This window comes from Talpa occidentalis, unplaced genomic scaffold, assembly GCF_014898055.3.
Source record: "Talpa occidentalis isolate TD23 unplaced genomic scaffold, MPIMG_talOcc4v2.1, whole genome shotgun sequence".
In the NCBI taxonomy this organism is placed as follows: domain Eukaryota; kingdom Metazoa; phylum Chordata; class Mammalia; order Eulipotyphla; family Talpidae; genus Talpa; species Talpa occidentalis.
The window spans coordinates 143,106,808-143,118,741 of record NW_026555331.1 but is presented as its reverse complement, the minus strand read 5'-3'; positions in this window follow the sequence as shown (position 1 = coordinate 143,118,741).

The following is an 11,934-nucleotide window of genomic DNA, read 5'->3' as shown; positions in this document are numbered from 1 at the left end:
TCTGGACAGTGTGGGGGACAAGAACTCACAAGCACTGAAAGAGCCACGAGAGGAAAGGTGAGGAGGCCCTGTTGGCCATCTGGAGGGACATGCAGGGGTTCTGGGGAGCAGTTGTCAAAACCCCAAGTTTGCCAGTGGGCATCTACCTGCTCACAGCTGCTGCCTCTACAAGTGTGCCCTCTCTCACACCTTGAAATTTCTCCTCCATGCTTCTGATCCTCAGGCTCCAACTTGGGGTTCAGTTGGAAGGACCTGAGAGCTGAAGCAGAGCAGAGGGTGGGGGGTGGGCTAATTGTCAACCAGCAAGCTGGCACCCTGGTGTGGAGCATCCAAAATGGGTCTTGTCACAACCCTGTCAAACTCCACCTACCCCAACCCCTCTCCAGGGCCTACATGAGGGGGTGCGCCTTGTGCAGGTGCAGTGCTCACCCTCACGGCAGTGACATTCTTAGCTCCGGACCACTGTGCTCTGCTCCTTGAGGTTTGTTCTCTGCAGCCAGAATGTCACGTCCTTACTGGGCAGTGCGAGCCTCGGACCCTCCCTATGCCCGTCCTCCCTTTGTACCTTGTATGTGGCTTCTGTGAGGAGGTGAAGAGAGGGTGTTTCTCTGTCTGCATATACCAGGGCTTGGCCTACGACTAGACATTCAGTTTGAATGAATGAGGCGAGGAACGGAGCTTTGGTGGCAGGAGGTCAGCAGTGATCTTCACGGGATTGGTTTTATTTGTTTTGGTTGAGGTAACATGGTTTACATTGTTTGCATATTAGGGGTGCAGGTTCTCCCGCCTCAGGCACTGACTTGATGGGTTTTGATCCAGTGGACGTGCCAGAAGCCAGTTGCAGAGGATTGAAGCCTGACTAGGAATTAAAGAATTAGAGCTAATGTGCTAGAAAGAAGTTGGTAAAGGGATAATGACACAATTTGAGAGGCAAAGCAGAGCAAAGGAGCCTTTTTCTTCCCCCAAGGAAGACATATGTCTGTGAGAAGTCAGAGAAGACAAAATTATTCAAAAAAGTAAATTTGAACAAGAAAGCTGAATTAATTGGAATCCAGAGCCTCCTGTGGAGGCTAACTCTTAGGGAATGTTGCAAATAAGAGGGAGGGTTTAGAGGTAGAGGCGATAAATGTCTCAGGAACCCATGAGGTCAGTATAATGTGTCCAGAGGTGGATGGAGAATTTGGAGCTTGAGAATACACCAGAGGTGTAAGTACGGCTGTGGGGATGTGACAAGCAGGTAAAGGAACAGATTCGAGTAGTCAGCATCAAGTAGCAAGGACCTTGTTGAGGTGATTAGCATCTGCCCAAAATGGATCCAATCAGATGAGTCAATGTTGCCCAGAAATGCCCATCAGTCTTGTTCCTCTGCCTTTTACCCAGGCAGAGGAAGAACAAGCAGTATTGCAGGAATGGTGAGGTCAGGAAAAGCTTTATTACTCATGCATGAGGTCCCAAACCTGGATAGCCCTGTAAGGTCTGAGCACCTGTTTAAAGACCAAGGGTTCCTTTTATACACAACTGTCTCCATATCTGTTACATGGATAGCATCGTTTTTCAGCAGACACAACCATTTGTGGCAAAGTCCCCACACAAGGCGGGCAAGGCAAGGGGGGGAAGATGCAGGCATTCAGGGATGGCCTTGGCGAGACAGACCAGCTTGGCTGGCTGCCTGACTTTGTAGATAAGAGTGCTGAGCCCCTGGCCATGAATCTTGAACGGAGCTGTAAGTAAGCAAACTTGTTGATTATGCCTGCGTTGGAGTGTTCATTGCTGCGCTGGAAGTTCTGCTGGAATCTTTATTATATTCATTTGCTCAATAATATATTTTCGCTTAAGTTTTAGAGAGAGAGATTACCTGGAGATTAGCAGGAGCTCCTGGAGATTACCAGGAACTTCTAGTAACTACCCTGGTTGAAAATCCTGTGGTTCCTGAATTTGAACTGGGAAGGTTAAGTACTCACTGTGAGGTTTGGCCCCCACCGAAGGCCACCAGTAGGGGGCGCTCAGTCCACGCCACAGTCTCTGGCATGCTGCTGTGCTCACAGATCAGCCCGCTGTCGGGGTCAGGGCCCCAGGGAACGCCACACCTGCTAACAAGTGACCCCTCACTTGACCCCGGCCATAGCCAGAATTAAAACCTAGGTGTAAAATTTAACAGACTGTACACAGAAGTGCTCTGGTACTGTAGCCAGATTCTATATATTGATTCTCTCCCAGGAATGTCTGTACTTTTTTTACCAATAGCCACATCATTGCCCGCTGGCCCCCTCCACTCCACTCTACGCAGTTAGGGAGCACAGAGGTCCTAGGCTCTGAGGTGCCCTGGGCGTGGGGGTGCAGGTGGGAATAAGTCAGGCCTGCACTTTCTTCCAGCTCGTATGGGGGGATAGAGAAGACCCTTACAGAAACAGCACAGAAGAGAATACACAGATCAAAGCCACAGAAGAATGTGTTCATGACCTTGAGGTAAGAAAAATACTTATAAGCAAGACCCAGAAGGAAAAATATTAATTTAGTAAACCTAAATTTAAGACATATCAACAACAAAGAAAATATTTGCAACCTATGTAATAGACTGAAGGTTAATGTCCCAAATTTGCGTCGTGCCTACAAATCCATTTTGCTCCTATGTATAAGAAAAATTTGATTGGGGGAAGTATAGGAACACGCATCCCCACCTTTGCTGTGATTATAAACTGGTGCAGTCTTTTTTTTTTTTTTAACTATTTAACAAATTTTTATTGTTAGAATTAGTAAAACCTTAGTTTTTTATATCCATTTTAAATTTTTTTTTAATTTTATATATTTTTATATCATTTTTCTTTTTTTTTTTTTTTTTTTTTTTTTTTTATAGAGGCATGCTTTATTTATTTGTTTGCTGGTTTCTTTGTTTGTTTTGTTTATACATGCACTGGGTACAGTCAGAAGCGCGGGAGGGCGAGAGAATTCGCCAGAGCCAGAGCGGGGAGCAGAGCAGGCAGAAGGACCGAAGTACACTGCTGAGGGGAGCAGCGGGCGGCAGGAGAGGTCTGCGCGCCATGTGGGACCCTCCTCCGGTGGCCGGGGAGCAGCCGGGGATCGAACCGGCGCCGCAGAGGCCGCGCGCAGCTTATATCATTTTTCATCTTTGCACAATGTATGCATTTTCATCTTGGTTATAGTCCCCGTACAATTCCCACCCCCCCTTGTTTTGATCCTACTGTTAGGGGGAAAGGATGTCCTGAACTAATTCCACACAGGCTTTGTGGACCCCACCCCCACTCCAGACCAAAGCCATCAGGACATTGGGAAAGACAAATCCCATCACCACCCAAGGAAAGGTGGCTGGGACCTGAGGGTGGGGTTAAGCAGCCAGGTTGGGTATAAAACCAGACACGTGGGTCTTGGGGGGCCCCTTTTGGCTCTCTGCCAGCTCGGGGCTCTCTGGCAGCTCTCAGAGTGCCATTGGTTTTCCAGGTCGGTGGGTCAGGTAGGACACATTTAAGACTTTATTTCCCTATTTTCTCCCTGAGTTGTACATTTCCTCATTTCCCCTTCCCTTGTAAATAAACCTTTTATCAACCTTTTGTGTGTCCCTGCAGTGGAGTATTTATAAGTTCCTTTTAAGTGCGCGGGTGAGGCCCCACAGCCAGGCAACCCATTCAATATCGGGGCTGCCCTGTAACACTACTCCCTCCTCCCCACCCCCCGTAGTGTGCCTCTGGTTTATAGTTGCTTGTTGGTTTTGATTTTTACTTTATTATAATTAGTCTTTTTCCTGGTCCCTTATTTAAGTTTTCTAGATTCCTGCTATGAGTGAGACCATCTGGTATTTTTCTTTTTCTTTCTGGCTTATTTCGCTGAGCATGATCCCTTCCAGCTCCATCCATGTTGCTGCAAATGGCATGAATTTATCTTTTTGTATTGCTCAGTAATATTCCATAGTGTATATGGACCACATCTTCTTGATCCAGTCATCTATTGTTGGGCATTTGGGTTGTTTCCATATCTTAGCTATTGTAAATAGTGCTGCTTTAAACATAGGGGTGCCGGTGCCCTTTTGAATTAATGAGTAAAACCTTAGTTTTGTAAGAAATTTGGCCACTTCTTATTTATTTATTTATTATTTTTATTTTATTTTTTTGACTGAGAGATGCTTTCTTCTCACAAAATGGCACTACTAAGCTTTGCACTGTTGGTTGGCAATATGGCATCAGTTTTTGGCCACGTTGGTTTCTTTAGGGTGGATCAAGGAACCCTGAGGCTGCCCCCACAGGCCATGCTGCACTCTGGACCACTCACTACCTCTCAAATGACACCCACAATTTCCCTCAAGAAGACCTTTCATTTTAAGTGGCTTCCAGGTTTGAATCCTTCCCCCAGCCCTCCTGGGGGAAAGCCAAGACTTTGGGCCTGATTGCCTCCAACTATCAAGATGACAACTTTGAGTAATTGCCGTTATTATATTTGACACTTGAAGAGCTACTAATCATGACCAGATGTTGCAATAGCAACTATTACCCAGCTTTTCATTTGGGGAGAAGATGCTTTCATAGGGTGTATGGCAGGGTAGGGGGGCAGTCTTTTGGAATCCATGGCCCAGAAGCCTCAGGCACCGCCTGTAATGTGTTCTTATATAGCAAAGAAGACTGAGCTCTCACCTAGTATAGATGGAGGAATATGTTGTTTGCTTTAGTTGAATGTTTTATCTATTTATTGAACACACATTTGACTACCCACCAGCTAGAACTGCACAGGCGAAGAGATATGTTCCTGATCACTAAACTAATCACAGGTTCAAAGGGGAGACTGACATGGATACTTCTTAAAGTTTTCCACTGAGAAACATAAGCCATCATGAAAACTGCATAAAGCCTAGGTGTGGTGGAGGAAGGGTCTAGTGCAGCCTTGGAGGGTCGGGCCAACTTCACAGGGATGGGGTGCGGAGACCAGGGATCTGTGGGGGGGCACAGAGGCTGGAGAGGATACTTAGGGACTTACAAGCTGGGCAGGTAGCAGGTGCAAGGCAGCAAGAAAGGCATGAATGTATTTATGGGGTGGAGGGTTGGGGAGTGTGGTTGGGGTATAGGAGGAGCAGCAAGAGGTGTCCTGAAGTGATAGGTGGTAGCCAGGTTTTGAAAGGCCTTGGCCAGCATGCTTAGGAGTGCGGACTTTCTCTTGCAGTCACTGTGGAACAACAGGTCTTTTCATACTGTAGAAAGGCAATTTGGTGTGTACAATACAAAACTGGTGTAATGAATCCAGTTAAAAAGCTATTGAGAATAAGTCAGATACAAAAGGACAAATGTTGTATTCCCCTTATGTGAGGTGCCAAAACAATCAAATTTGAAGAGACAGAAAGTAGAATAGTAGTTAGGGGCAGGGGAAGGAGAGGAAAAATGAGGGTTTCTGCTGAATGGGTGCAGAGTTTCAGTTTGGGATGGTGGAAAAGTCCTGGAGTGATAACAATGTTGTGAATGTACTTAGTGTCTGTATTTCTCAATGAAGAAACTTTAAGAAATATTGAAGTCAGTCTCCCCTTTAAATCTGTGATTTCCTTAGCAGTCAGGAACACACCCCTTCATCCATGCCTTTCTAACTGGGAGTACTCAATAAATGTGTGTTCAAGAAATAAAATATTCAACTTAGAATTTAACTTGATGTAAACCCATTAGACATGATAAGTTTCATGTCATGAATATTTAACCACCATGGAAAACAAACAAACAAAACTCTCGTGGTCATTCTGAGCCAATGAGGATAGAGAGGAAAAGAATAATCTTCTTTAGAGTAATAAGCGTCATTTAAATTCCAGAGACATTTCTTTTTTTTTTTTAAGATTTATTTATTCATGCATACAAGAACCAGGGTACAGGCCAAGATGTGTGGGAGGGTGAGAGGATTCACCAGAGACAGAGCAGGGAACAGAACAGACAGACTGACGAAATACACTGCTGAGGGGAGCAGTGGGAAAGACAGGAGAGGTCTGCCGCACCATGTGGGTATCTCATCCACTGGCCAGGATCGAACCCGCACAGCAGAGGCTGCAGATAGCTTCACAGCATGCACTTCATCTCCTGCACCACCAGGGGGAGGCCCTCCAGAGACATTTCTAAGAGGTAATTGGTGGGACACATGTCTGAATGAAGAGGTCAAGTGAGAAAAGGGGGCAGCGATGACTGTGGTCTTGGATTTGGACAACTTGTCCAAATCCTGTGGGTTCAGGAGGAAGAGAATGATGGATGCTGAAATAAGAAAAGACACACAATTAGAGCTTAGAAACAGGGGTAGAAGTTACCATTTAGCTGCTCTGTTTCTGGTGAATCCTCTCACCCTCCCACACATCTTGGCCTGTACCCTGGTTCTTGTATGCATGAATAAATAAATCTTAAAAAAAAAAAAGAAATGTCTCTGGAATTTAAATGACGCTTATTACTCTAAAGAAGATTATTCTTTTCCTCTCTATCCTCATTGGCTCAGGATGACCACGAGAGTTTTGTTTGTTTGTTTTCCACGGTGGTAGAATGGAACTAAGGGAGGGTGGGGTGGGGGGAAGGTGATACGTGTGATCTTGGAGAATGTCAACTAGAGAGACTTAGAAGAAAGAAAAACCAGGGGAGAAAAGGTTTCATGGAAGTTAAGAGAAAAAAAGAACGTCCTGGTCAACTCTGATAAATGCGGTGGCGCCCAGGTTAGGATGAGGACAGCAAAGAATAGATATGGAAATTTGGGGGTCATGGCTGACAGTTTCCAGAAGGAAGCAGAAGTGTGACTGTAGTGGTAAGGAAGTGGGAGATGAAGAAATGGAAGTAGTCAGTGGAGACTAATTTTTTTTAAATAAGAGATTCTTGGGCCTCCCATGGTGGCGCAGTGGTTGAGCGCTGGGCTGCAAAGCTGCCCGCAGCCTCTGCAGCGCCGGTTTGATCTCCGGCCACTGGCGAGGGTCCCACATGGCGCGCAGACCTCTCCTGCCGCCCGCTGCTCCCCTCAGCAGTGTACTTCGGTCCTTCTGCCTGCTCTGCTCCCCGCTCTGGCTCTGGTGAATTCTCTCACCCTCCCGCGCTTCTGACTGTACCCAGTGCTTGTATAAATAAATAAAGAAATCTTAAAAAAATAAATAAATAAAATAAGAGATTCTTCACCCCCTTTGCAAATAACAATAGCCTTTTAAATATTAATCCTCTGTTACTTCATGTTTTTTATTGTCAGCCTCTTCATTCTTTTAATTTCAATTCCAGCCCAGTCTTACTTTACCACCGGTTGTCACTATCTTTCTTGAAGCCTCACATGCCCCTTACACACTCAGTCTTTTCCAGTCTAAATGTGGGGCACTTGAACGAAATACTCTTGTGTGGTTATTGACTCTTCTTGTGGAATGACCAATGATGTGGAATGACCAATGGTGTAAAAATGGCTCCCTTCGCGGCGTGGGGCGACATTTGTGTCTTTAGAGAATCCTTCAGCCACGTAAAGGTTCTCCCCTCTCTGTAGATGAGGAGGATCGTCTGGACTCACAATCAGAGCTGACACTCTACACGTCAGCTGTGGGGGCCTCAGAGTTGACTCATGCTAACTGGCTGCTGGAGAACCTGGAAGCTAGATCTGTGTGATGCTGAATAAGTTATAAGTCATTTTGCTTTTCTGGACCACAGTTCCTCATCTATAAAACAGGGGTTTTCAAGGGATTTTGGAAATTCCAGCTATTTTAATACATTCCCACTCAGTTATATAACCTCTGTGGCCGTGGCTGGACGATGGTGGGGGCTGTGAGTGACTGGGGTAGATGGCGAAGTTACCAGCCACCCCAGGACTTCATTCTCTGACTCACCGTCACTGGGTGTCCCTGCACCCTCTTGCCTGTGGAGCTCCCAGGCCTCGTGGGGGGCTCCCAAGCCTTGTGACTTATCTTGCTCTGGCCTCCTTAGTCCAGGCTACAAAGCCCGTCTCCCCAGCTGGCTTCCAGGGCCATGTGCTGATTGATGGACTCATTTCGGCCAGAAGCAGCCCTGGAAACCCTGGGGTAGAGGTGGTAGAAAAGAACATGGGGCCAGGGAGCCCTAAAGTAGTGGGGTGAGCCCCTCCTGGGTGCACCACAGTGTTCCTTTCTTGTGTGATCCTCGGCGCCCACATTCAAGTCTTGCATGAAGACAGACTGGCGGAGGGATAGATGAGTCCCTAGGACCAACCCCTAAAAATAGTGGTGGTGGGGCTCCCTTCCAAAGCAGCGACAGTACCAGCCAGTTAATTAAGAAATCTGCGGTGCTGATGAAAAGCTGGCACGTTTCCCATTCGCATCAGCTCTGTTCAGATGAGCCCGGGGGTTGGTGGCGGCGGAGCTAAGTCCCAGTCGGGGAGCAGCTCTCTGGAGTAGACATCACGTCAGACATTCAGGAAAACTCACTTCTCGGGCCTCCCTGGTGGCGCAGGCGGTTGAGCGCCGCGCTGTGAAGCTGTCCGCAGCCTCTGCAGCGCGGGTTCGATCCTGGCCAGCGGCAAGGGTCCCACATGGCGCTGCAGACCTCTCCTGTCTCGACCGCTGCTCCCCTCAGCAGTGTATTTCAGTCAGTCTGCCTGTTCTGTTCCCCGCTGTCTCTGGTGGATCCTCTCACCCTCCCTCGCATCTGGCCTGTACCCCGGTTCTTGCATGGATAGAATAAATCTTTATTCTCGCTGGTGCCTGTGCTCTCAGGTCAGATGACATTTCTTTGGAAAACTGTGTGGGATTTATACTTTTGTGCCCAAGATCACGTCTGCCTCACATCAGTCCTTCTGATTTTCCTTTGGCCCGTGTGAGCTTTGTGATGGCGCGTTCTGGATGTGTCCCTGTGGGTGTGCGCCGCTTGCTGTGAGGTTTCAGCTGAAGGGAGGGAAGGCACAGCCCTCCAGGCATGCAGCGGTGGGGACGGGCACAGCATGGGGGGCTGGACGGCAGGGAGTTGAGCAAGTGGGGAGGAAAAGGAACACAGGCCAAAGGAAATGGTGGGACGGTCCTTCCTGGAATGGGCCCTTGGCCTCCATGTGGACACCTGGCCCCAGAGCTGGATTCCACTGGGACGTGGTGTTGCCCTCACCACATCCAGGTCGGGCACCCCAAGACAGCAGCGCATAGCAGTGTTTCTCTAGGGGCTCCACGCCCGGGTGTCCAGCTGCTGAGTGTCCACTCAGATGTCCACTGTCCTTTCACACCCAAGGAGCTTGAAGCCTGCTCCCGTTTCTGCCCCCGCCCGCCCTCCCTCCCTCCCCTGACTGTGCTCCCTCTGTCAGTGCTGAGAGGAGCTGGGGGTGGGGGGTGGGGAGCTGTGGGTGGCACGACCTGGGCTCGCATCCAGTCTTGCCCTTCACCCTGTGTCTTTGCGCAGACTCCACCTCTGGGGTCTGGGAAGCACTTCTGTGGCTTTACATCCACGGGCCGTGCCCGTGACACACAGCCACCACACGGCCTGGAACCGAATATGGATGTTCTTCCAGGACTTGGGTGTCCCTTGAAGATAAGAGCAGGCTGTTCATAAACACCCACCCTTCACCTCCTGTTACTGACCCTTTTTATTTTCTTGTGTAGAAGAACTGGGGTTCAGGCCAGAGGTGTGGGGGGTAGTGGTGAGAGGATTCACCAGAGACAGAGTGGGGCGCAGAACAGGCAGACTGACTGAAAGACACTGCTGAGGGGAGCAGCAGGGAGATAGGGGAGGTCTGCTGCCATATGGGTAGTTCCTTGGCTGGGGATCGAACTCATGCTATAGTGGTGATAGTACAAAGACGTAACCCCTAGGTCTCCAGGGAGGACCTACTGACCCTTTCTATCTGAGTCAGGATATTGTGCTGGATATTTCTGTTGCCTCTTAAGACCCTCCTTTTACCCATCTCCATCCTGTGCGTGGCCTGGAGAGGCCAGCTGACGTGGGCTACCTCATAGGTGCCTGTGTATTCTCTGGTTCCTGTGGTGTTTAGCCTGTGGGGAGCACCTGTAGGAAATTAGAGGGAGGAGGAAGTGAGGCCATGATCTTTAGTCTCTTGGGTCCCTACTTGCGAGACACCCAAGCTGAGTCTATCACCAAGTTCTGTTGACTTCCCCTCCTATCTCTTCATTCCAGTCAGTTCTGTCACCTTCACTGAGCCAGAGTATTTTATCACGGGGACCCTGTGAGAGCCTGGTTCTCTCCACATCCACTCTTCCCCTTCCAGTCTCTTCTCCACAGACAATAAAGCTGCTCATGTCGCTTCCCGATTTAAAACATATCAATGGCTTCCCATTCCTCTGTAGATAAGGAATAGGACCCACAAGGCCTTCCATGTCTGGGCCCTTCCTGCCTACTTCTCCTGACTCCACTTGCCTCTCCTGCCTCATGTTTCTCCTCATTCCTGTCTTCTTTTAGTTCTCCAAGTGTTCCTGCCCCAGGGCCTTTGCACAAATTATTTCTCCTGCCTGAAACACTCTAAATGAGTCAAAACATATCAAATCAGTTGTTATTTTCTCTGACTGCCTTAACTAGTTAAATTTTCTTATAATAAAATCTCATGTTCCTATTCATCTCTCCCCTATAGCACTTGGCCATGGTGAGACTTTATGTTGAACTGTGTGAGTCTTGAACTAATGTCTGTCTCCCACACGAGAGGGAGTTCCATGAGGGCAGGGACCTGGGTGTAGGATTCTCTCATCACCTAGTACGATGCCTAGAACATACCAGGTAATGCTAAGTGCTCTATAATGTGCTGAAGGGTGGGTGACTGGAAGGAAGGGAGGAATATTCATTAATACCCATGCTTGAAAACTCACCGCAAAGCTAAAGTTCTCTCTGAAGTTACTGATATAACTTGATATGACTTTGTATGTAAATCAAGAACAATCTCCTCTTACTCCTTGTCCTCCACTTAAAGGATAGGAGAGGCACAGACACTTTGATAAGGGCCAGGACTTGGGGTCCAAGTTTAGAGGATCCACATTTCTGCTAATGAATGCCCCTCAGGGCCACACGCTCTGTGTTACCTCCCCCAGAGCCTCATCCTTGCTGTTGTCAGACCCAGCAGGGGTGCATGTCTCCTGAGGGCTGTGGAACAAGACCCCCCATGTTTTGAATCTCTGCTCCTGTATGTGCTATGACCCTTGGGTGAAGTGTTGAACCCATCAATGCCAGAGTTTCCTAATATAAAACAAGGATGCAAATGCTCCAGTGTTGTGCCCATTCAGAATACAAAACGCTTGCAGCAGAGCGACAAGTTCATATCCAGTAAAGTCCGGTTACTTAGTGCTATTGGCTTTTCTGGCACAGCCCAAATCAGGTTTTTCCCTCTCTGGTCCAACATCTCACTGCTGTGTTTCTCAGGGCTCTCCCAGACCAGCTCCCAGTGACACCTATGTGCATCCTGCCACGTAGTTCCCGAAACTTGGGTGCCCATGTCACCCATTCCAGAATACTCCACCACCATAGGTAGTTGGAACCTGACTTGCTTCATACTTCATGAAGTGGAGCTTACACAGCGTTTTTGAGGAAGGCCTTTCAAGTACCTTGTGCAGAATAAGAAAAGCAAGACCGTGCTTTCCTGGATGTCCCTGAAAGGTGGGCTGTTAACCCAAATGCCCAAAATAGATGACTGGTTCAAGAAGATGTGGTCCATATACACCATGGAATATTACTCAGCATTCAAAAAAGATAAACACATGCAATTTGCAGCAACATGGATGGCGCTGGAAGGGATCATGCTCAGCGAAATAAGCCAAAAAGAAAAAGAAAAATACCGGATGGTCTCACTCATAGCAGGAATCTAGAAAACTTAAATAAGGGACCAGGAAAATGAATAACTATAAGAAAGAAAATATCAAAATCAACAAACAACTATGAACTAGAGACACTCTATGGGGGGTGGGGGGCGGGGAAAGGAGGGGTTGGGGTCAAAATAAGGGGGTTGTAATTGTATGGGGAATATAAAAATAAAATTAAAAAAAAAAACAACGGTGGG